Source organism: Zalophus californianus, chromosome 7, assembly GCF_009762305.2.
Source record: "Zalophus californianus isolate mZalCal1 chromosome 7, mZalCal1.pri.v2, whole genome shotgun sequence".
Classification (NCBI taxonomy): domain Eukaryota; kingdom Metazoa; phylum Chordata; class Mammalia; order Carnivora; family Otariidae; genus Zalophus; species Zalophus californianus.
The window spans coordinates 10,817,501-10,843,349 of record NC_045601.1 but is presented as its reverse complement, the minus strand read 5'-3'; the positions used below and the strand labels follow the sequence as shown (position 1 = coordinate 10,843,349).

The 25,849-nt window shown below is 37.3% G+C and overlaps 1 protein-coding gene across 11 annotated transcripts in view; it reads left to right on the top strand.

Annotated features, from left to right (window-relative positions):
* The window catches only part of ARID1B (AT-rich interaction domain 1B), a 437,415-nt gene that overhangs the window by 159,501 nt on the left and 252,065 nt on the right, over nt 1–25,849 (top strand). The gene's annotated exons all lie outside the window — the stretch shown is intronic.

Below are 25,849 nucleotides of genomic sequence, written 5' to 3'. Positions count from 1 at the left end.
TGTTTTTGACATCCTCATTTTTTAGCTGTTATTTCTGTGGTGGGTGAAATTTATTGTGGTCATTTTGTAGTCACCTTGGAGTATTTATTGTCTAGTTATTTGATTTTTGAAGTAATGAAAGAGGTGATGGATTCTGCGTTTTGTGCTGTATGCTTTTTTCTTTAGCGGATGATTCGCAGCTTGGTAAGCGTGTAGTTTGTGTGTGCACGTATGCAGGTGAGCACTGTTGATAAATGTAACATTTGCTGCATATTTGGAAATTGGCTTGTGGTTTTAGGAAATTTAAATGGACTTGCAGGAAGCAGATGGACAATGAATTCCACTTTTTTTCCCCACCAGATTTTTGTTGTTTTTAGAGAAACCCAACTTTGTAGGTGTGCCTTTGGCTGATGAAGTGTACTGCTACACATGTGGAAACATTTGTTATAAATTGATAGATTTTTTTATGTAGCTATAAGAAAAGTTTGTGGTGTGGTGCTTTCCTCATATGCACTTGAACTTCACCAGGCTGTGCTTCTTTTCATGGCTCTGCACTGAAATGGGTGCTTGATATTCAGCTAGCTCTACAGCACAGTTGTTAGGGAAGGAGTGAAATGCAGTCGTCCCAGAAAACTGAAGAGTTCTGCTCTGGGATGGTGCTTTTTAAGTTGATAATTGAAAAGGGGGCTAAAAGCATTTTGGGAAGTGAACTGATATATTCATCAGTAGTTTAAGTTTTTCTCAGTGGTTCTGTTAGTATACATATGATGACCTGCTTTCTTCCTTACCCTTTACCATGCCTAGTTCCCAAGAGGATCTAAGGTGGTTCATCACATACATTTTCTTATGAGCTAATAAAAAAAAAGAAACGCCCCAATTGGTCTTTTTCTTTCTGTCTTTGTAATTCTCACAGGTAAATAAGATGCCAGTTGACTCAGTAACATTTCAGTAGTTTTTTAGAGAGCAAAATTTCCAGGTTTTGGGGTGAGTATATGGACATATCAGTTACTGAATAAAGAACAAAGCACAGATCAGCTAGTGTACCTCACACACCCCCTGCCCCTGCTGCTAATCTGTGAAGGTGAAAATTGGCTTTATTTAAATGAATTTTAGCAAGACACTTTTCTTTCAACAGGCTTCATTTGTGTAAAATGTTTCTGTACAGGGTTTACTGATATATTCTTAGCCATGTGGATGCTGCGTCAGTCTGTTGTTATATACAATTAAGGTAATCACAATGGGGGGGAAATTTGTTGGTATTCTACTTGGCTCTAATATCAGTATGTTTTTAGTGTTACTCCTATTAAATATTTTAGTTCTCCAACTTGGTTAAGTTGATACTGTAGGTATCATGAAACTGTATTATATCTGAATTTCCTATTGGGTAGTTTGTAGATTTATGCTGCATTTTTATTCAAGTGTCAGTGATATAAATTTTGTCTTTTTACTTAAAGCTAAAGACAATCCATCATATTTGTAACCTCTATTTTGTGATTTGGAACTAAGGAAATTGTGGGTGTTACCTTGACCTTTGAAAAAAATGTGGTATAGTGATCCTAATGTATGATTATTAAGTCTTTATTGTGTATGTGACTGAAGAAGGAAGCTTCTCTAGTTATTTCTTAATCTTTTTTATTATATTGAGATAGATTTTGTAATATTTTCTACACGTGATATTTTCTTTAGCATGTTTGTTACATGGTTAAATTTCTATTACAAGAAATCAAGATATTTCCAATGTCTTTATGCTAGATCTATAATTTGAATTCTCAGTAAGTTGTCCACTCACCATTCTTTGAACTGGTGTCTCTCTGTTTTTGCATGTCATTAAATTCTTGGTGATCTTCAGTAGCTAAAGCAGTTATGTTCCAGCTGACTTAGATCTTCAGATCATCCACAGTAAAGCAAATAACTGATAAATTAATATTTGTCCTCTTGTTGTCTTGGGGCCATGACCAGTGATATTTACTTATCACTTAATTCACTCCGATCTAAGCTTAGAACAGATCTTTCTTAATAATGTCCACTTATTGCTGTACCTCTTAATCGTACAGCTTTTCCCCCATTGAGACACATTAGCTTACATACTCTTGATATTACCATTTTTAGCAAATCTTAGCATATAGCAGATATTAAAAGTAGCTTGAAGAACACTCTCTCCTGGGAATAGTATCCCTTAAAATTCAAGCCCATTCTGCATTTTTTTCTACCTCTATTATTGATATGAAATGAAGCCAGCATTTGAGCAAAATACACTGTGGAGGGCCAAAAAAAAAAAAAAAAAGCTATAACTTATTAACTCTTTATCTTAAAAACATTGAGTATATCTCAATTTCTATTTTAAGATAACTCCCCAAATATTATTTAATAATACTTTTTTTTGTTGGATCTTTTGATATATTTTCATTGCTTGTGCCATTACTATTGATCTTTTTATTAGATTTATTTTTATAGCTGTCTTCACTTCCCTATTAATAGATGAGGATCTTTTCAGAATATTTATTATGTCTTATTCAGCAAGTGTTTTCTAATAGATTTTATGTAGAAACTTTTAAACACATTCTTCCTCTAGTATCAGAATTTTCTTTTCATTGCTGAAGGGATTTTTTTTCCCAAGGTATTGACTTGATAGTAGACAGCCTATGTTCTCCAATGCTACCGATACTAAAGGATTATATGAGTGCACCATCTGTATTAGCAGGGTGGGGTTTTGTCAAAACCATTTTCTTTTATTATAAGATGACATTTGAATTTTACCTGGTAGCGTTAAGCTTACATAGAAGTGGGCACTTTTGGATAATTAAGCTAAAAGTAGTGTGAAAAACATTCTTGGTAGCGTGAAAACATTCTTTTAATTGTAAAAATAAATAAATTGACAGGAACAGTAATCATTTCAGTAAATATGGCTTGGATATGTTGTTAATAAAATACTTTATGAACATGTATACAAGGACGTAAACAAACAAAAGGTTTGATTTTCTTCCTTCATCTAAGCACATAGTGCTTTCTCCTCCAGGGATTTGAAGAGCCGTTAGTTTTCCTCAGGTTATAGCAATCACAAATCTGTTTCATTCTTCCAAGAGGCCTGCCACCAGTTTGTGTTTCAGGTAGTAGGTCCATTATGCTGTTTACCTGAGATACAGAAAGGATCAGTCACATTCTAATAGCCTTTGAGAAGCCCATCAGGTCATTAAAATCCTCCTTCTGACCCTTTCTTCTTTAAATAGGAAATATCTAAAGAGATCGACATAAAAAGGGATTTTATCTTTCAGAGTTTAGTAAAAAACCCGTACTTCTGTTGAGTTTGCAATTAGAAGGGACTATTGAGGTTTAGATAAAACATATGTTTTTTGGCCCTTTGCGAAAGGAAGGAGGTAGTAAATGCTGGTTGTTCTTTGAAATAGAGGCTGTTAAACAGGATATTGGAAGCCTGAAAGAGGATGGTTGGAAAACTGTTATTACCAAGGATATTCTTTGGGGGTTAGGTATTAGCAACAGAGCCTACGATGATTTGCCTTTCCTGAAAAAGAATACTCTGTGTGTGTTTGTTTTTTAAATCTTTAATGACACTTATGTTGGATAGTGGTAAAAGGTCATGCACTTTGGAAGCATATATGAATATTGATGATATGTTAATAGGGACATTTTAAGTGTGTGGATTTGATATAGTTTCTGTGAATAATTGCAAACTATTGGAAAAAGCTAGGTGAAGCGTTTTTTAACTGGGTTTTGCTTTTTATTAAGCTTTCAACCCTACCTAAAATACAAATTGTTAAAATGGTCTCAACCTGTTAGGTGGCAGGTTTTCGCAGAAGTTGAAACGTACCAGGTAAGAATTAGATGTATGGCTGCTGAATGAACTCTTCCAAAACTTTTTTTATTTGTATCTTGAACTTGATTTAAATGGTTTTCAGTAAAAGGTTAAGAATGTAGCTGTCTTCTGTTGCTTGATCCTTCTCAAATCGCAGTGTTTAAGCATTGAGAATTCCTGTGTGCAGCTGACCACATAAGCGGTTTATGAGTGTTCTCTAAATGTTGGTAGAGTATGTTGAGTTTGGGAGTTACACAAGTTGTAGAGAGGGGGCAGGAGGGTCTCTGAAAGATGGTGCCTTGTCAGGTTGAGTATCTGTAGATCCAGTTAATCAGTGGCATAGTTTCAAAACTAAAGGTGCAGAGACAGCTTGATATCTTGGTAAAGTTTTAAATGGAACACGTAATAGTTGGGTTTTTTACCTAGGATTTACCATATTCCCAAATGTAATTTTAGTAACTGGTCTACTCCATGTAGAGACATCAATTCTTTTTGGATTAAGGTTGAGAGAAACATGTGAAGCCCTTACTTGAAAGTCCTAATTTAGGAAAAGTGATAGTGACTTTGACAAGTGTTTTTTTCTAACATGGATTATTTTCTTTAAGATGTGATGTTCTATAATTTTATCCCCTAGAGCATTTTTGTGATACTGGTAGTCATTTTGAAAATAGAGGATAATTCTTGAACTTGAACAAGGTAGGAAGTAGTAGGAAGTGGGAAAGTAGGTTTCTCCTTCTTTTAAAATAATCTTCCACATAAATGTTTGTTCTGTAAATGAATACTCAATAAAACCTCACTGTTTGGATTTCGTCCAGGTAAAAGCAGGCTAAATATATGGAAAGTTTTGAATAAATTAATATTTAAAAAGAACCAGAGTTTGCTTTTAAATAACTGAAATGTTTGTGTGCAAAGTGTTTCTAAATTGAGATCTTCAGTCCTGTTGAGATAAATGGATAATTCTAAATTTATTATAGCTGAGATATTTGCTTAGTGGCAGTATGTTATTTTTAAAAATTCATTTAACTTTTTAAAACATTTTCACTAAGCATACCCACTGCAAACTTTTTCACATCATATTCTGAAGATTTCCATTTAAAATATGGGGGAAATGAATTTCAACCCATTTTATGGGACTGTCAATTCTTAAAAAAATTAATGAAGGAGTACTATAAAAAATAGACACTAGACAAAATTGGAGATGAAGAGAGGCTGAAATATAACTGATTTGCAGGATATTGGTTTTGATAATAGAAGGATAACTATGATCTATAGTTGATAAATGAGGCTCATTAAGTACGGGATGAAAAATGCAGATATTCCTGGCTGATAGAAAAGTCAGCCTACAGATTGTGCCATAACAAATTGGGGATGGAAAGGTTTTGAACCAGCTTGCAGCTCTTCAGATGAGCTGCATGAGGCCATGGAGCCTTCTCTTGTGGTCCTACAGGCTGGGCATGTGCAACTCCCAGGTCTGTCTGCAAATAGCCACAGAACCACACGTGGGCACTCGGGCCTCCCCGACAGAGGAGCGGTCTCTCCTCACAAAGGGGAGAAAGTAGCATTTGGCTTTAGAATAAAGCGCAAAAAAGCAGTGTGTGAGAAATTCTTACACGGGGGCTTGGGTAGGAGTTTGTCAAGCAGTGTGGCTCCTTCAGGTTTTAACTGTAAATTTTTATGCTAGGACGAAAAAATGACTGCTGTTCAGAGGTACCTTTTCTCATTCAAACCTGCTATTTCTATAAAAGGCAGTTCTTGGCATGTTGAGCTAGAAAGCCTCCTTCCTCCTTTCTTCAGGGAGCCCCTCCTATTCACTGGTACCTAGAGAGGTCAGTGGGCTTCCCCAGAATATGCAGGCCTGGCCCTTGTAAGGGGTTGAGTGTGTTTTACTTTGTATTACCCAAGGTAGGTGGGAAATAGATTTTACTTTTTTTTTTTAAGATTTTATTTATTTATTTGACAGAGAGACAGCGAGAGCAGGAACATAAGCAGGGGGAGCAGGAGAGGGAGAAGCAGGCTTCCCGCCGAGCAGGGAGCCCGATGTGGGGACTCGATCCCAGGACCCCGGGATCACGACCCGAGCTGAAGGCAGACGCCTAACGACTGAGCCACCCAGGCGCCCCAAATAGATTTTACTTTACAGATTTCCACTTTGTAGGTAACTGAAGGCAGACATCTGTGTTATGTAATAAGAGATATATAACCAGCAGGAGCTCATAGTAACATGTGTGGACTGGTTAATTGCTTTTATTTTTCTTTTGAACTGGAAGTAACTATTTTTAATATTAACTGTCAGCTTAGGAGAGGAAATAATATGTAGAGAGCAAAATTTTTTATTCTTCTCTCACAGTGTAGAATTTTAGAAGTGTCTCTCTTTCTCATCTTTTTCTTTTGCCTTCCTAAATTGTTGTAAAATAACTGAATGGTCTTGTTTTCCTTTGTTTGGGTCAAGAAATTTTAGCTGAAAATTGTTACTGTGTGAAAGAAGATTATTGACTCAACAAGCCTTCAATTTTCCCTGAATAACACTCCCACCCCCTAGCTTCAGGAACATGCCGTGCATGCATTCTATTTTAAAATACAGACTGTAATTTAAAACAGGCAGTTTGATGCCCCACTGAACTTTGTTTAAGCCTGGAATAAAAGAGAGGAAAAAAAGCTTTAAGCTACAAAAAAGTGACTAAGCTTTCTCAACCACTTTTCTTCATAATGCATTCTATTTAAGAAAAAAAAAGTTGTCAGGTACTACTGTTGTCTCTTTCCACAGGACCTAAATTTTATCCAATGTTAAATTGTGGTGTGTGCGTCTTTTCACTTTATTTCATTATCAGGCCATCATTTGAATTTTTAAAGTGTTCAGAGTAGTAGTCATGCATAGTGGAATCTGTGTGCATACATTTGTGCGTTTTGTCCATGTTCAGTGCATGTGAGAACATTCTAAAATTAAATACATAATCTTTAGCATTCACTTATTGATAGCTCGTTTTCTAGAGTTCTCTTCATTTAAATAGTACCTATTATTAGACCAGAATGATAGTAAATAATATTATGGTTAAATATCTATTATCAGATCATTATAAAAATGATTAACTGGAAGTAGTTTATCTCACTTCTTGCCTTTTTTTTTTTTCTCCTCATAAAAAGAAAATGAGCAGCTTAGGATGACTTGTATGGAAGGAATGATGACTTTATTCTGAGAAAGTAATATTTTTTGACCTGGACACCTGTGCTAATGATGACACTGAATGGCAAACAGGCTTAAATCTCAGCTAAGGTTCTGGCTCATGTATGGCTCCAGTAATGGTCTCCCTCCCATTTTTGGGTGCCATTTACTTTTGAACAAATTTAGGGATTTCGGGTTGCCTGATTGAGTCAGTAGCTTTATTACGCAGGTCATGGGAGAGCCCAGGACCTTCTTGTGGACTCGATCTACAACATTTCAGAGACTGCAGTGGTCTTCCTCTTCCCATTGCAAGACGTTTGGCAGTCTGGTGTCCTTGAGTGTAGGGGAGTTTCGGGAGAAGGAGAAAAGTTCATGTAGAAAGTTGAGAAGTGCATATACCAGGTGTCTGTATGACCACCTGGTAAAGTGGGAGGTAGGAATAAGAAACAAATAAGGAAGCTGAAGGACAGTGCCATCTTATCTTAGTAATGCAAAGTCTAATGCCTTTTCCCACTAGCTCAATGGGAACCCGGTGGAGACGGTTCTCTGAACCACAATAATCAGCATTTGTTTTGATTTCATGCTGGTGGAAAGAAGACCCTCATGGTCTCTCTCTGAGGCCTCCACTCACTTCTGACACTCCAGATTTACATTTATGTACTAGAAAGTAACTGAGTGCTTTTTAAACTGAGATTTAAAAAAACTGAGATTTACCAGGAGTGGAAATATTAACAACCGAAGGACATGGAAACCACCATTTGTTCTTGATGAACCCAAGTCAGTTTCATGAAAATGAAAAATGTCCCCTGCATTTCTACATTTTGTGTTTTCTTTCCCTCCTTCCTTCTTCCCTCCCTCCATCCCTCCTTACTTCCTTGCCACCTTCCTTCCTGCTTTTGGGGCTCACTGGTTTGATCTGGGTAGTGTGGTAATGCTACAAGTCTTACTTTTACTTGTTATTTTATTCCTGTCTCTGTCAAAGCACAGAATCGTGTCCACTGAGACAGCAGCACAGAAGCTGTGCCTGATCCACAGGTAAATGTCTTCTCTGAAAGTAGGCCAGAATGAGTGAGCACAGCAATATCCTGCCCCATCTGAGACTTACACCCCGATGCTGATCCTTTCTTTTTTCCCCCAAAATTTCTCATGTAAGTAGGGATCTTCATCAGGCTTTATTTCTCTCATGGGTATGGGTAGTTGAGAAGTGCAGTGATCCAGTTAACACCTTCTAATGACTCTAAAAGGATGTAGTTGGGTTTTTGTAATTATCTGTATCTCGAGGAAATTTGGCTTCAAAATTATAATAATTTAGGTGTAATAATTTATTAGATACCATTTTTTAAAGTCTTGTTTTATATAAGTAAAAATTTCAGTTAACTAACACTGGAAACTGCTAGCAAAAGGAGAATAGCTGTGCCCAGAGTAAGGGTCTTTGTGAATATCATAGGTGTGAGTTATATGAACTTTAGAAAGTCATGAGTTCCTGACATTTATTTTGTCTGCTCAAAGCCAGATCCTACCCCATTTCTTCTATTTTTGAAAGTCTGGTACTTTCAGGTTACCAAGACAAGTGAGTTGTTCCTGCCTTTTATTTATGCAAAGCCTTTATTTTCAAAATGCCTTTATTACCACTGGAGGCAGGGAGACAACTTTAGAGGCTAGTGTATTATCTCACTAATGAGGTTGAGTCAGATTATTAAAAAGTGTTGGCAGTGAGAATGCAGAGGGAGAAAACTGTTGAAATAAAGGGAGGGGTGAATGATAGACGCTTTTAAGGTTTTTAAGCTGAGTGGCCAGGAGATGTGTGTTGGTATTGATGACAAACACAGGGAAGTGGTGGTGGGAATTGGTTTAGGGAGAAGAGAATACCCAGAGATTTTATGACAATAAAAAGCAAGTCCTGAATAAATTTGCTTGAATTCTACAACTCCTAAAAGAAAACATTTCATCTTTGCTACCAATGCCTTATTTTTTATATAGTTCTTTATATAAGAGATAAAACATTGACATAAATAGGACTGATGTTGAAAGAATGATAGCAGTGGCTATAACTTTATATTTCGTGTAAATTCTTGGAGATGATTTGAAGAATATTGGAGCAGAGTTTGCATAAACAGCTCAGCAGATTGTATCAGAGTGTTTCTAACTCTAACATGGAGTAAGACAGGAGAACAATCTCAAAAATAAATGAAACTAGATGTAATTCACTTAGGATTCATGGCTGGTCCCATTGTCTTTGCTTTTAGGCTAGTCCAGTAAATTTATATCCTAATCTGTTCTTTTCCTTGGGTAGGGACAGGTTACTTCATACTGCTTTGTCTGGCTTACTTTGGAATGATTTAGACTTTTTTCTTGTTGTTGCAGTTCATTTTGGAGGAACATTCCTTCGTTTCATTTATCTCATTATGATTTCTCCTTTTCTGACACTTATTTTGAGTATGTGCTTTGATGAGCCTAGTATACAAATGTAATGTTTTTGCTTGTTTGTTTGTTTTTCTCTTTTGAGGGTATGTGACTGCGGGAGGGGACGGGAGGAACCTAGTTTTCACATGCTAGTTTTGAAAGATGTTCTCTTTTATTTTGTAGAAATGGTTATCCCTTTGAATATCTTGAGTTTCTGTGATACATTTAAATCCCAGCAGAGGAAATAGGGCCTTAGGGAGATTACCATGAACTCAGAACAGTTTTCTCTTTGTTTTGTTTATTTGTTTGTTTTGTTTTTTGTTTTTTAAATCAACCCCCCAACTTTTCTCTTTTCAGTATTTAAAGCACTGTCATTTCATTTCCTACATAAAGAGCAAAGGTTTAATATTAATGAGTTATTAAAATGTGCGTATTTTTATGTAATTTGATTCAGATTTTTTGAAGCTCTAATTCCCAGATGTGAAAATAAAGAATCCACAAGGGCAGGAAACTTGACTCAGGGTGCCAACAGTGGTTGAGTCATGGTGAATGTATCGTTCCTTCCATTATAGCACCTGCTGTACAACACACCCGAGTGTCCTCCAACTTCAGGTGTCAAACCTAAGACCTTCTTTCTTTTAAATACTGTTTTGCCAATTTTGATTAAAATTATGAGTGTCCTTGAATAAATACAAATATGTTCAAATTTTCCCAAGTGTTTTTGCTTTTTCATAGTTACTACACTGAATGCTTTTTCTTAGCTTGCATGCCTGTTAACATCCTCGATTAATGCACAAGATTTCACTTTACACAGAAAAATTCAATTACATTTAACAGTCATTTATTGATTGCCTCCTATGTTTCAGATTTTATGTTAGATGTAGGAATCACATAAAAATAAAATTTGGATTAGCTTATTATTAGTGTTCTTTCCTGGAACAGGTTCAGCAGTAAGAAATCAACAAGAAGACATACCTATATTCAGAATGCTTGTAATTTAAAAGACTTTAATGTATCCTCTCGTTTTATCTGCAGAGAACCATCTGTAAAATCTGCAAAATTCATACTTTTAACATGTGTAATGGCACAGAAGTGTTTTTGCCATTCTGTGGAGGTTTAAGATATTTAAAAGGGAAGAGGAGTGATGGCTGTACCAAGATGATGTTAGCCTGCTGTGCGAGGCCTTGACGTGCTGTTTTGCCCTGTGTTGGCAGCGCTCCTTATGTTGGGGGAGGCACACTACTCCCCCACACTCTTGTGAACACCCGGTGTGGTAGAGGAGCGATTCTGCTGGCTTTCTTGAGTGATTTCATGAGGAATTTTATTTTTCCTACTTTTTTTCTGACTTAATTTGCACTTCCTACTTTTATAGGGATGAAAACAAGTTATTAAAATTCTAACCATCTTTGATAAAATGCTGGCCCTTTTTGGGGGTATCAGATTTTAAAAAGTGTACTAAATATGCACATTATGGTTCACAAAGCACATTCACACATACTTCAGTTTAGTTTTATTGCCTAGATGCTTCACCTTTACCCCTTCACCTCAACATTCATGAGATGTAACCTATGTAAAACCTCTTGTGTAGTACTTGCCTTACCCAGAAGTGCTTGATGAACTGTCAATTTCCTTACCCTTTGTTTGCCCCTCCTCCTCTTGTGAAACTCATTTAGCTGCCAGGGCCTGTTAGGGTTGCTAGTCTACCAAACTTCCTGAGATTCAGCTTTCCTTTCCTCTGGACGAAGAGACCTGGAGCAGAGACTTTGTAGAGTCACAGTGATTATGGCAGCTGACTCTTGGCTAAAACTCTATCTCATTGACTCCTGGCCCCTGACTCCATTGTTGGACCTCCCAGTACTGCCGACCTCTTCTGATGGAGTATGTTGGTGTGAATACCACTGGGATTCTTCTGCATTCGTTTTGATCTTGTATTCTCCATTTTTATTTACCACATAACAGAAGACCATGTATATGTGAAAACTATATTAAATACGTTGTAATTCAAAGCAATACTAATCGGCCCTCCCAACATTATTGTCAGAGTTGTGTATGTAACTAAATAAATGGCCGCAGTGATTGGAGTTTGCTTTTCCTTGCTCTTTCCAGCTTGTGCTATTATCAGTGAGTGGTAAAATCACTTAAAAGAAGAGAGAGAAAAGAAAAAGAAGATGTAAGGAAAGGCTCAGATGGAAATCTACTTTGATTTCAGTGAAGTCTGCCTTAGATCAACTCCTTAGATTTTGCAAAGGGTTTTCAGATCTCTGGGACAGATAACCATATGAACCATAGTGGTTGTCCAGGAATAACCAGCTGTGACTGATAACACATCTTTAGTGGGAGACGAGACTGAAGGTGGTGAGTCGGGTAAAATAACTTAAGATATTCTCCTAAGTCAGATACATTTCTCACTCTCTTTCTCTGTCTCTATAATACATATACACAGAGAGGAAAGAGGAGGGATCAAGGGGACCATGCATAAATAATTATATTAATATAGGAAACACACTTCTGGGAATTCTCTGCCTTTTTTCATCCCGATTGATTAGATGACATTCAGTATGTTGCAAGTCAGGTGGTGGTTTGCAAGTGGGAACACTTTGGAAGTATCTTGTTTTTTTTTTTAGGACCACTCTTTTAGACAGTTGGGTTTATTCATGTTTAAACTATACACCCCAAATACGGAACTTCTGCAAATGCTCATTTAATAAGCCCAGCATATTTAGCTAGCAGTGGTAGTTTAGTGAAAAGGTACCTGGACAAATTATAGAGGAAATGAATATTACTTTCCACTTGTAAATAGATTAATATATTTTACTTCTTCCAACATTTTTATTGACTGTCCTATCATATCCCTTGTATATGATATTCACCATCACCAGTTTTCCTTTTGAATTTACTTATAAACCCGGTTTCTCATCAAAACAACCAAATTATATGAAGTTTAATATTCATTTTGTAGCCTCTCTGATTGAAGTTTTTATACTGTGGCATTCTAATAAAAAGTATGACCCAGACACTATAACTTAATGATTAAAATTTAAGACTGTAGATTTCTTCATATATAAAGGTGTTTAAAAACATCTTGGAAGAGGCATTCTTCTTCCAACATGTGTCCCTATGAATTATAAATAAATTTGTTTAGTTTTAAATATACCAGTGGCCACTTTTAACTGAAAGAGTCATGTTGTGACAGAACATTCTCATTTCCTATGTTGTTTTTACATAGAATTTATAACCCATGTGTTTCTAAATAGGAATTCAGCTGACCTACAGTAAAACATTTGTATAAACTGAGACTACTCAAACTGGAATACAAATTTAAAAAAATGTTTCAAAAAAGGAGAAGTAAACAATCCATGATAATGCAGTTACCATGAATCACTATTAAATTTAAGGCTGCAGGGTGCCTGGCTGCCTCAGTCGGTGAAGCCTGTGACTTTTGATCTCGGGGTTGTGAGTTCGAGCTCCACGTTGGGTATAAAGATTACTTAAAATCTTAAAAAAAGAAAAGAAAAAGACTAAGGCTGCATTTCTGACTAGGTAGAGGGGGAAAAAGAATTATTAATATAAAGTGAAAACTTCATTTCTTAAGGATGGAATGTCATGTTTATTATTTTGTAAAAGAAATAGTCTGTAAAGGAACATATGCAGTATTCCTGTGAAAATAGTGAATAATGATGCCAAAATAAAGGGTTTTCTGTTTTTTTGTTTTTTTTTTTTAATAGTGTTAAAGAAGTTTTTTCATTTTTTATTTGGGAGGATTATCATGAGCCTAAGTTTGGCATAAATGAATGAATGAATGATTGGCTGTTTTTTTCTGTAACTTGCTTAACTGTCACAATTATAAATCCAGCAACTCTGTCCAAAGGAGTAGTTTATCGAGCCCATTTTCATTTTAGAGTATAATTCTTGAAAATAATAATTTTGTAAGCATAAAATATGTAGCAGAATGAAAAGTCATTTAATAAAGAAATAGTTTGATTGCGAAGAGAGTATTTTTCATAAACTTCTCTGTTTTGAGGGATAGGTTACATTTTTTTTTTTGTAACTTGGCACTTTTCTGTTGTATGTTTTTATGGGAGAAGATTGTTAATCTTTGAGTTACAAGATTTGGACTCAAGATTAATTGGTTAGTCTGGTGGTGGTCTAAATTTTACAAAGCAAACATTCCACTAATGACTTAGTACCATTACACTTTGTATCTTGTGGCAAAATTTAGTGGTGTTTAGTTTTGCTTTGGTTTTGTTTTTTGGGGGGGGGTACCTGTTGACTTGAGTACGTTATAAAATTGGAGATGTGTTCTTCAGGATGATAAAAAGGATAAATCCATAATCTGTCTAGCTCCTTCAGAGTTTTAGTGGGAGGAATGCTAAAGCTGGTGTGATTCCTCACTTCTACTCCCTAGGACTGACCATGGAAAGAGTCTTGTGCTATGTGTTGGTTGCTATGCCTTATACTTTAGAAAGAGTGGGTGTGGTGAGCAAGCAAGCCAGTGACCCACCCAGTAGTGGGTAAGGATCTTGACACCAGTCTTGATTTGAATCCACAGCTATCTTTGGCTCTTGGCCATTCATCAACCTTTAGGGGGAATGGGAACAGGGGTCTGTTGATCACATTCGTTGGAAAGGATCAGCTGTATCGTGTTCCTGTTATTGTGAGGGAGTTGGACTTTTTTGAGCCCCAAACCATATAACAGAATTCAACAAAAAAGTTAATTTAACATACATTTACTCTTACGGAACAAAACGTTATCGGAAAACTACCTCTGTTCATTTGTTGGCCAGTCTTGTCATTTATAACTTCCTCTAAGTAAAAAAGGCCTCATATAATAAATTCCCCCTTGTAGACTCTTTAAGAGGACTTGAACTCGTGTTAATTCTTTTTAGGAAAAGTACTTGCTCAAGATTTTGTGGCTTTCTCAACTCTAGAGCTTGTGCTTTTAAAAATTGTACAGCTACAGAATCATGAAACAGCAATGTCTATGTCAGTTTTATGTATTTGTTTTTTTTTTTTAAGACACAAAAAAACCCCCCTGTAAATTGGAAAATTGTCTCCCTTCAAAGGGCTTAAAAAATATCTTGAGTTTGTTGGGATTAGATTGGGTGGCAGTCAAGGTAGCTACTCTTCTGGAGCTGAAGTGCACAAATCGATTTTGCTCCCTTAGCCGCCTGCTTGTGCTTTAAACAATTTTTGACAAATGCCGGAGTTTCACAAATGTAGGAGTAGCAGTTATAGAGGTGGTTTTGCAAGTCCCTTGGAACAGCCATGTACATCTTCAGTCACTCTTAATTTGAATGAGAAAGGGGATGGTAGAAGCTATTTTTATTTTCCCCTGGGAGCAAGGGAAAAGGAGTGGAACTCTGTACCATGTAATTTTAAAAAAGAAAAAAAAATCAGATTCCATTGAGAGTCTTTCTTGTTTACTTTTTGTTTTACTCTTGCCATCTCCCAGTGTGTTTGACTAATATAAGTCTTCCCCCAGGAATATGAGAATATGTGGTACAGTCCGCCTCATAACCTTCCTGGATATTTTTATAATTTATCATCAGCTGACACCGCCTGGGTAGAATATTCTTACCACTCCCTCTGGCTGCTGGAAGTCTGAAATTACATCTTTGTCTTTGAAGTCAGGCATACTGTTAGCGTTGCTATGGTGACAGGGTGGGTAATGGCGTCCACAGACAGGAGATTGGTATTTAGCGTTTAAACGCTGCCATACACAAGGCCTTGATTTTTAGAGTGGTTACTGAACTATTCCCTTTTAGTAAATGTTTAAAAATTACATTTTTACATGGTCTTACTGGATTAATAGTCATGGTTTATTTCATTTTAACTGCAAGGATAAAAGCATTATTCCATTAAATGGGTAGCTTTTTTTCTCTCTTGGTTTATGCATTATTAACACAGGCTTTCCTGTTTTGCTTGTAACATTTTATAGGCTTTTTCAAACATGCAGTCAGATTTGCTCTGTTGCTCCTTTATTTTTTGGTCTTAACCCATTATCTGCTTGAAATCTTGCATGATTTCAGAGGAGTCAAAGTTCTAAGGAACTAAGCTTTAAAATATTAAAATTGAAGAGAGGGAGGGAGGGTGGAGTATGCACGCGCTTGCATGCACGCGTGTTTGTGTGTTACTCTGTATGTGATAATGTTGATTGACCAGTCTTTCCCCATGAACTGCAGCAATAACTTTCTTTTTAAATGTTTCTTTTGTTTCAAGTTTCCTTTTAGCCCCTCTCCTGTACTATACCTTAACATAGGAGGTTAAAGGAAAGATTATTTACAGTTGTGGGGAATTGTGGGACATTTTGAAAAGGTTTTAATGAATGTAACTTTTTTTTAACGATTTTACTTATTTATTTATTTGAGAGAGAGTTGGGGGTGGAGAGGAGCACGGGGAGAGGGAGAAGCAGACTTCCCACTGAGCATGAAGCCCAGCACTGGGCTAGATCCCGGGACCCTGAGGTCGTGACCTGAGCCGAAAGAAACCAGGAATAGGGTGCTTAACTGGCAAAGCTACCCAGGCGCCCCAGTCAAGGTGACCTTGGAAGTAGTATCTCTCAGTTCAGTCTGTTCGGTCTGAGACCAGTTACTTCTATTACGTATGATTTGTTGATTCGTGATTATTTTGCCATTAGAATAGTGGTGACTCTTAAAAGTTCATATAGTATATATGTACACATCCCTCCCTACCTCATATATGAGCTACTTCTAGAATATCATTTTGAACACCTCATGACATGAAATTTACTGCTTCATAAGGTATTTGTTAGGAAATTCTTCCTTGGATTAACTTGAAATGCTTTCTTGGATTTTGGTTCTACCTCTGCCTTCTTAAACCACCTGAGATAAATCAACAACCCTTGTCCCTATCATGGCTGTTCAGATATTTGAAGATAGTTTTCATTTTACCTGGGTTTCCACTAGGCCGATTAGTTCCTTTATTTTCCCCATTATGTGGTCTCAAGTCTGTCCCACCCTACTCTTAATTCTTTGATAAGGTTCATTTTGTGTAAGTGCCTCCAAATAGGAACCCACAGCCAGCCTGAATACTCCAACAGAAGTATGGCTGGTACAGAGCTGGTCAGCCGCCACCCTTGTTCTGGACTGTCAAGTCATGATGGTAGGTTTCAGAGCCGCATTCCACTCTGGCCCTGTGGTGGGAGGTGCTTCCGAGGCGCAGGTCTCATCTATCCTGTACTTGAACCGAAGTACAGTTTTCGCATTTACCCTTACTGAGTGTTTTGGGTCATTGTTCAAGCCTGCTAACATGTATTTGGGTCCCAAATCTAGCATCTGTTGTATTTAATATGATTTCTACCTTTGTGTCATCTGTAAATTCATATCTCATTATAACTCTGCATATAAACAAATTAAATAGACTAAATGCAGAACTTTTTGACATTTTGGTTATTGCCATTCATCTAGGTATAATAAATCTAGAGCTTCTATGTGTTCTAGGCCATACATTGCATATTAACCACAACATCATACTAAGAGACTTAGCCCAGAAGCTGGGTGGGAATCCAGAACAATCAGGACTATAGTCCTGTTATACATATAAACACTCTGTAATGTTGAAGTTTATATATAATTTTTATGGGAGATCATTTTGTCTTTATCAAACCTAAGTTTTCTGCATGAGAGATGAAAATTGACTTTGTAAGCCAGTTCATTTTGCTGCATCAAGTGCTATGCATCAGCTTCTTCCCCGTAACCAGGAGGGCTAGCCAAAATTAACATCAAGAGAAGGCAGAAGAACCTGTGTCTATCCTCAGAGGGGCCCTGGAAACCGAGCCTGAATGTCAATGGGTCCACGACTGATGATAGTCCCCCCTGGTCTTGCGATTTTTGAAATGAAGTGGTCCCATTTGAGGGGACTGTAATTTCAGTGAATGAGACTGTTGGCCACAGAAGCCCATGGCCTATCCATCAGGATGGTTAGTGGATAGAGCAGGTAGTGTGTGTGTGTTGGGGGGCTGTCCTCCTCTACATCTTCCTGATTTCTCTGTATTCATCTGTGTATCTGACACATGTCCTGTGCTTTACTTTCCATTATAAATTGTCCAGGACTGAGGGGGCGCTGGATACTAGGGAAGATAAGCTGGCGTAGTCAGTTTCTAGGGATAAGCTGGTTCCCTTGAGAAGACATGCACTGGGGGCCTGGTACTGGGGAGGAGAGCAGGGCACCTGCTTCTGTAGAACATGGTGGCTTTGCCTCCTTGCTCACCACTGCCCGTGGGAGCGGAGGGAAGGGTGAGCCTAGTGAGTCAATCAGAAAAAAAAAAAAAAAGACGTCCTTTTTTGATTGGGTCCTAGGTCTCTTCATTTATGCACAGAGAGTAGGCACTCAATTTTTGCCTGTATTAAGCCACTTCTCCCCTCCCCAACCCTACATCTTCTCTCTCTGCAGAAGCCCGGGCTCCGTTTCTAGACATAGTTCTTGAGAGGCAGAACACTTACATGTTAAGAATTTGACAATAAGTTTTATAGATTGGAAAAAAGATGCTTTAGACCATTGTTGGCTCATGGAGTGACAGGTGGGAAATAATCCTCTAGAGGTGGTCTCTAGGGACAGTATTCCTTTTCCTTCCTCATTTGTAGGCTCCTTGTGACTGATGACCACACAAGCTACTCTTAACTGACCAGCAGTTTGGGCTGGAATTGGGGTGAGGATTGGACGTGTTCTCACTCTACTGAAACTCTTAATGAGATTTTCATTAAGTGAATTCTGTATCTTCCCCCAAAAGGACAAGTATATGAGTGAATTTGGCAGCTGAATATTTTCCTGTTGGCAGTATTTGTAACAGAAAGTGTGTTACAAAGACTTTTTGGATATTCTAGATCTGCACCGTCCAACAGAATTTTCTGCAATGATTAAAATATCCCATATCTGTGTCATATAGTATGTTAGCCACTTGCCATATGTTGCTATATAGCACTTGAAATATGGCTAGTGTGAGGAACTGAATTTTGAATTTTAATTAAATTTAAAATAGCCACATGTGGCTAATGGCTTCCATATTGGACAGTGCATTTCTAGCTAATGGATCCTGTGTAGTCTTGTTTTTACTACAGAGTGGATTTTGGTAAAATTACAATGTGCTCATTCACATTCAGGCTTTCAGTGCCTTCTGAACTAGCAGTTAAATCTAACTCCTTCATACATGTGTACAGTAGATTACAGGTACAAATATATTTTAGGTGTAGAGTTAATCGCTTGCAGGGTTTTGGTGTATAGATTGTAAACCAAGATTTTGGGAGTAAGGTAATTAATTGTACCTTCAGTGGATGATTGCTGCGTGCTTGAGTGCTGTTTCAAAAGTTAGAAAGCCCAAGTGCTTACAGTGTCTTCTACTCGCCTATTTATCTGTACTTTCAATTATCTGTATTTACTGGAAATAGTTATTACAGAGGTGGTTACCTTAAGGATGTCTTCTGGATGCACCTACCTCCCTTCCACATGCACACCAATATCAAGGTCAGCTTCAGCTGTGTGGAGTCCAGGCCCCAGGGCACGGGCTGTAGGTCGAGCAGCAGTGTGACCCACGGGGAGCAGAGTGTGTCACGGGGAGGTTCAGGATTCTGCTCGCCGGGACCACTGTGCAGGTTTAAGCTGCAGCTTTCGGATACGGAGTGTAAAATGTCTTAAGGTCTATGCATTTGGCATCTTTTTCAGAACTTAGGTGTCGTATCTGAGAAGTAGCCTGGGATTCAGCCTATGGTGTTGAAAATAGTTTTCTCTGAATGTATACAGATGATGTCTACTGATATTGAGATATTTTTCTTTCTGTTTAATTGCAAAGGGCATCAAGACGTGTTCTCTCGTGAGTCTCAGATAATTTCCTATTTACAGCATGAGAATAAATGGCAATTTCAGGGCAGCCTAGGAATTTTCCAACTCTGACTTTTTAGGGCTAGTTCTTCCTTTGCTAGGTGAGACGGGATCTTGCTGATGGAGACAGTGATGCAGTGAAACCCTGGTGTTGAGTCCCTCTTGCTGCCCCTCCCCAGTCCTCTAACAACTGGATTTCTGTATTCTGTTAGGGAATTTGTATATGGCACTTGCCTTCCCCTTATACTTAAGAGCAGCCACTTCATTCATTATTTTAGTGCTCTGCATGTTTAGAATTTTCATAAGCACTATATTTTACATTTGAAATAATGTAGTTGGGGAGTTTGAATACTATGTTCCAGGATTTCTGATTCACTTGTCCTCCCTGCCTTCAAAACTCAGCTTTTGCTTGTTGTCTACATTCATTTCACTAAACACTACATTTAACAGCCATGGTACAGCCCATGTGTTATATCTGTTTCCTGATAGCAAAAGGTTAAAGGGTAACTTCCCCCCCCCCCCCGCCCCGCCCCAAGGTCATTATCCCACACCTAGGAACGTCTTATTTTTAAACCCCACCCCACTTAAAGAGGAGGAAAAACACTAGGAATGAGTAATAATAATTTTCTCAATATTTGATTCTATGGAAATAATGTACGCTTCAGCATCAAAAGTAGATGGATGGGTTATTGTTGCTTGTTGCTCTTACTCAGTCTGTAAACCTAATTTGTTTTATTTATGATGGGAGAAGGGGAATATATGAATTCATTTTACTAAGCAGTTCTTGAGTTTTTGTAGTGTGCTATTATGATGGATACATTCTTGGTTTGAGGAAAGTTGAAGAAATACAGAATCCCTGAGATTATGAGGCACTTTTCAGCAAATATATTTTGTTGTGGTATATATATTTGTTGTGGGATATTTAAATATTCTCCAAATGTCTTCAGTATTTCTTTTGAATAATTATTTTTAATTACAGTCTGGATTTTTCTTTCCTCTTTTGAGAAATAATAGTCCTTCTTCCCCGCCCCCATCCCCCGTTCCGCTTTTGGGAAAAGTCAGTAATCTGGGTAATTTCTATTAAAAAAGCTCTATTAAAACCAAGGAGTGATTGCTTTAAGCAAAGCACAAAAGATGAGGAGGACAGGGTGATAGAGAGTTCACTAATGAAGCCATTTTTAAAGGTAAGGACAAATAAAGAAGCCCCCTTCTCTTTCTTCCAACATGGTTGTTATGTGGAATTTTCAGTTAAGTAAAATTGTTAACTACTTATATGTGTTTCAAACTAAACACAAAAGCCCAAAGACTATTTAATTATCATACTTTTGTTAATAATATTATGGGACATGCATAGGAAAGATACTGTGCAAAATAGAATTCTTTCCTGTGTTAGTGAGAATACTTGGTTTGTGTTCTTTTTAATGTCTAATATTCTGCTTTTTAGTCAGTGAAGGGTGAAAGCAAGAAAATGACCATTCTTTCATCCTGTTGGAAAGGTCTTGCCTAATCCGAATTGTTTGTTGTTACATTGTGTAGAGTTTTGTTCTTAAAACCTCTTAAAAAGATGGATGTAAGGTCTTATTTCTCAAGATATTTTCGATAAAATCTTAGCAGTTTACTAAAATTTTATGAGGGCTTTAGAAAAAAGAGTATAACAGTTGCAGAGTTGAGTCAACTCTGTCATGTGAGTCATTCTTTCTTTTTAAATATTTCAGCCATTTAAAAACTATTGAATTCATCCTCACCATCACCCAGTAAATAAATAAATAATATTTAAAGCTTTAGATTTCTCCTGCTAGTTTTCTTTTGTGCATGGTTTAGTTGGGTGAGACCTGCCAGGAGCACTGTTAAAAGTGGGAAGTGATTTAACATACCTTTGAGGCATTTGGCCATAAAGATTTGGTTTCTGCTGAGAAAGCACCAAGGTATGAACTTGCTGTGAGGGCGTGGTGGGGTGGGCTGGGGGGCAGTGGGAACACTGCTCTCTGCTCTGCTCCCAGCAGCTCTTTGTTCCGTCACTTTGGGTTGTTAGGAAGAGCATTTTGTTTTTCTTAGATCAGGACGGGAACAGTCTACTTTCTGAATGAGTGAAGTTGAAGTGAGGCTCTTGCCCCCCTCCCCCTGTGCCCTTCTTTAATCCATTTCTGGGAGTTGAGAATTTTGTACACTGTGTGTCTTTCTCTGGTTTGCTCAGTGGCTACCCTAGCATACCGCTTAAATTTTCATTCAGAATCGTCTTTGAAGATCGTGCACGTCTTGATTTAACTGAGAACATTATGTTCACCCTAAACTATTATGATTTTTTAAAAGCAGTATTTCATTTTTCTTTATAATTCCTAAATTTCTTTGCTTAAAAATTTAAAAACATGACATTTGTGTTTTCTGATGGAGAACTTGGGCTTTGTACAAAATGTGTGATGTGGCATCTGTTTGTATGACAGATGTCCTTTATTGACTCATAGTAAGTTCCCCTGTGCATTAATATAATGGAATTATTGTTCTTTAAATAATTTATCCTAATTTATCGTAAACTAAAATTATATTTTCATTTTGTACTTATATTAGTGCAACCAGTAAGAAATAACGTGTATAAACTTTGTTTTATTGACAAAGTATTGCCCTTAAAAGTACTATTTTTGTTTATGAGCAGATGTATTTAGTTTATATGGGTTTGGGTGTGCATTCCTTCGAGTCTGTTTCCATAGTGCAGCTATTTACTAAAGCCTGAAAAATTAGGGCAACAATTTCACTTCTATTCTTTGCGTTTATTTTTTATGGACGCACAGGGCAGTTGTCAAATGGGGGTGAACCCAAATTATTCTCTGAGAAGGAAAAAAACAAAACAAAAAAACCCAGCCTGGTAAACTAGAATTAGGATTCAGATTTAGCAAAGTTACAGGGTTTTAGAATCATAAGCACCTAACACTTTCCTGTATTTTTTCAGAGTTGAATTTAGAGAGGTGATTTGATTCAGTGAAGATGCAGAATTATTCCCTAAACGTTCTATGAAACCAAGCACCAGTGTCAAGAGCAGAGCTCATGGGATTTGCCTGTAGAGTTCAGGGGGCCACTTTGAAAAACCACTGCTAGATGGGCAGCCTTCTTATTTTGTTAAAAATAAACAATTTTAACATGGAACATTGATTTCTAAATTTGAAGTTTTATATGTTCTCACAGAAGAGGAAAGAAATCACTCATAGAAAACAGAGAAACAGAAAGAAACCCCAAGCTCTTCTGCTCTTGCCAGGACATCTCTTGCTCACTACTAAGTGGGAGCGGAGCCCCACATACTTAAAACGGGCGGACCGTGCGTGCTCTGTGGCTCAATGTCTGCTGCATGGGGCTGCTTAATAGAAGCCAAATACTAAAGTAATTTTTACGTTTAATCAACTTTCTTTCATTTCATTTTCAATTTTTACATTTAATCAACTTTCTTTCACTGTCAGATTCCAAGCCAAAACTGCATTAAAAAATGTGGTGCTCTTCCACATAATCTAAGGTGCATCTTTTGGAGAGTAAAATGAAAGAAATCACTGGTGAGGACCTTCGGGAGGTAGTGGAATGCTGACTTGAGAGAATTGTGACTTTGGCTCTTCTGCGTGGAACCGAGGTGATTTCATGTGCACAGCATTGAGCCCAGCCTTTCAGCTGCTTGCTGGGGGATGCCCATGGGCTCGAAGGGCGCTGCACCTTCGAGCCTCTGTCCTCATTTGGATCGCCCTGGGTAGCAGGGTCTGGAGCTACCCCATCAGCACATGCGCCTTGCCCTTCACCTGCTCTGGGTCCATATCTCAGGGGGACCACTTGAGTGACCTCTTGTTAGAAGCCTGGCGATCAGCGGTGTTACTGGGAATACTTGAAATTAGCGATGAAGGGCAAGATGGTGCCTAACTTTTATCTCCTGTTGAATGTGAAATTGACACACGGGTAGTATTTGCTGTGGTTTCTGGAACTAGAAATAAGTGGGCAAATGAGGCTAAGGAACAACTCTGTCTGATCTTATATTATTGAGATTTTGTTTTCTGAGGAATGTATTTCAAAAAGAAAAAACCATTCTATGTATTCCATAATAAAGTAAGAAATACCATGTGGAGGAAGCAGCCTGCCAATTCTTTCTTCTTATAAAAATAAGTCAACTCCACTATGCCACCCACTCTATTTTTACTAGAAAGAATGGGTGTACTGATTTATTTCATAGATAATTTTGTATGTAATGTATATAATTTTGTATATACATATATATTCTTTAAAAATACTGTAACAGGGTAAATGACAATTCAGTAGATTCAAATTTCTTTTTTTACCTTGTTATTTTAAAATTTCAAAATAAAATGAGAGTAAAAGGAGTCGCAGTGCTTCTTAATTTTCTTATTTTTTAGTAAAGTAGTTTTTCAGAAGTCTGTACCTATGTCAATTTCTTTAGCAGTATTGTAGAGTTAACTAATTTGGTAGGTAGGTTCTGTTTGTTTTAGTGGGTTTATTTTATTTAACTCTGTTGTATTCTTGCATCAAGTAAGGAATGAAGAGTTAGATTGGAAAGAAAAAAAGAAACCTATTGCTCAGTGTTTTCTCTAGTTAAAAAGAGCTTTACTGGTTATCCTAACCACATAGGTAATATATATTTATTTATAAAGTTGGGATTACTATTTTCTGTATCTTCTTCGATTTTTTTCTCCGTATATTCTTGGGTAATTCATTTCTTTTAGAAAAACAGGGTCATATCAGCTAACCTGCAGAGAAAACTTAATGTAATTTCTTGTCAGGTATAGTTGTATGCCTTCATTTTAAATGACTGCATAGCATCCATACAGAATAAGGCTGTTTAAGAAAGTATTAAACCTAAATATACCGTATAATTAAGTATTGCGGTTTTGAGTTGCCTTCTTTGTTACATTGAGCTTTAGGGTTCAAAATGATACTTAGATCAAGAAAAAAAAATTTCTGAGTAGTATTTACTGAGAATGATCAAATGCTATTTTATTTATTTTTTTGATCAAATGCTACTTTAGGTCAGAACCGTGGAAGAGTTTGTTTTATAAATAAACAAGACTCCTTAGAACAAACTTTTCCTCTTGGTGTATTTATGTAAGATTCTCCCTGTTTACAGAAATTGTATCATGTTTATTTTGAAAATAGAGATTTTTTAATGTGCTTATGAGAGAGAGGTCTGAGAGGGATGAAAGAACTGGGCGTGGCATAAATCTGGGTTCTGTAGCCTTTTTTTGTGCCTTTCTGTAGCATCAGTATGTGCTTGCCAAATATGGAAAGAAGCTCCTTCAGAACGCGTGAATGGGGGATCCTTGTACACCACTCTTTTGTTTCAGTTTCCGAATCTCTTCTGTCACTCTTAGAAGCCGTCAGAAAGGTTCTGCATTTTGACTTTTACAGTTGTGAGGAGCGTTGTCCTCAGTTTTACCCGCACCGCCGCCACCCCCCCCAATGGACTGGCCTTGTCATGGACTCAGCTGCATGCCTTACTAACTCACCTCGTGACCTTTGGCTCATCAGGACTGTGAGCTGTCAGGGCTCTGTGTGACATCAGTAGTATGTGACTTGAATGGATATACTGCGTGTGCTGAATCAGCTTTTTTCATTCTCTTCCACATGAGAAAAGCAGGTGCTAAGTCTCATTTTGCGAATTTATCGCTATCTGTTGGTGACACTTCAGAGACCACTCTGCTTATTTGACTAATAGCCAAATGGAAGCTAATGGTCTGTTTTGGCCATTGAAGCCTAAAGTCCGCCGAATTTCTTCTCCGGACCAAAAAAACCCCGCATCTCTTCATGTTATTTTTGTGCTGAGACTACAGACAGGCAGATATGATATTTTGTGTAGGGAAAATTAGGGTAGGTTTGAGAGCTTTGTGGTTTTGAATTCTTTCATGGTAACATTTGTGTGTGTGCTCAGGCCATGGAAGGTCATGCGTATGTGTTTGTATGTCTCTGTGTGTAAAACCTGTAAATCTGGAGTTACTGATTTTGAAAAAAAGAAGATACATTTTAAAACATCTGTTTTTTAAAGAGCTTAGCCTCAGTGGATGTATGGATCCTCTTACCTGAAAAGGTTTCTTCTTCATAAATATTTTAGGAAAACTTACTGAAGTTATATTTATATCTTGTGTATGTGGTCTGTGAAGGTTTTGTTTTGGATATTTGGGGAGAATGATTCTTTGGTTCTTTTTATTTTGACTTGTAGGAAGTGAAAAATATATGAACAATCCAAGTACCAACGTAGATGAGGTGCTAAATAAATTGTAATAAGCACCAGAGGACCTAAGAATGTGTTAATCTCAAAGCTGCATGATGATTTTTGTGTTGTGAAAGGTTAGCTTTTCAAATGCAAGACTTAATTACTTTTCAAATGAATATTTCATAAGTTATTTTTTTCATTGAATATACATCTTCATGCGTATTCTGTTCCCCCTGTGGTAGACATCGGTTAGCAGCAGTTTGGGAAATTCAATTCTTCCCTTCCTGTCTCCCCCCACCCCCCGCCCTTTGCATACAGCAGTGCAGTCAAGAGTTTCTCGTTTTTAAAATATTTTTTAAAGGTTCCAAGTAATAACATAATTCAGCAATGCTTTCCCTGCCATTACTTTGTTGATTCTTTTATTAAATGGGATGGCACAGCCGATTTCTCAGTTTTATCCAGGCGTGCCCCT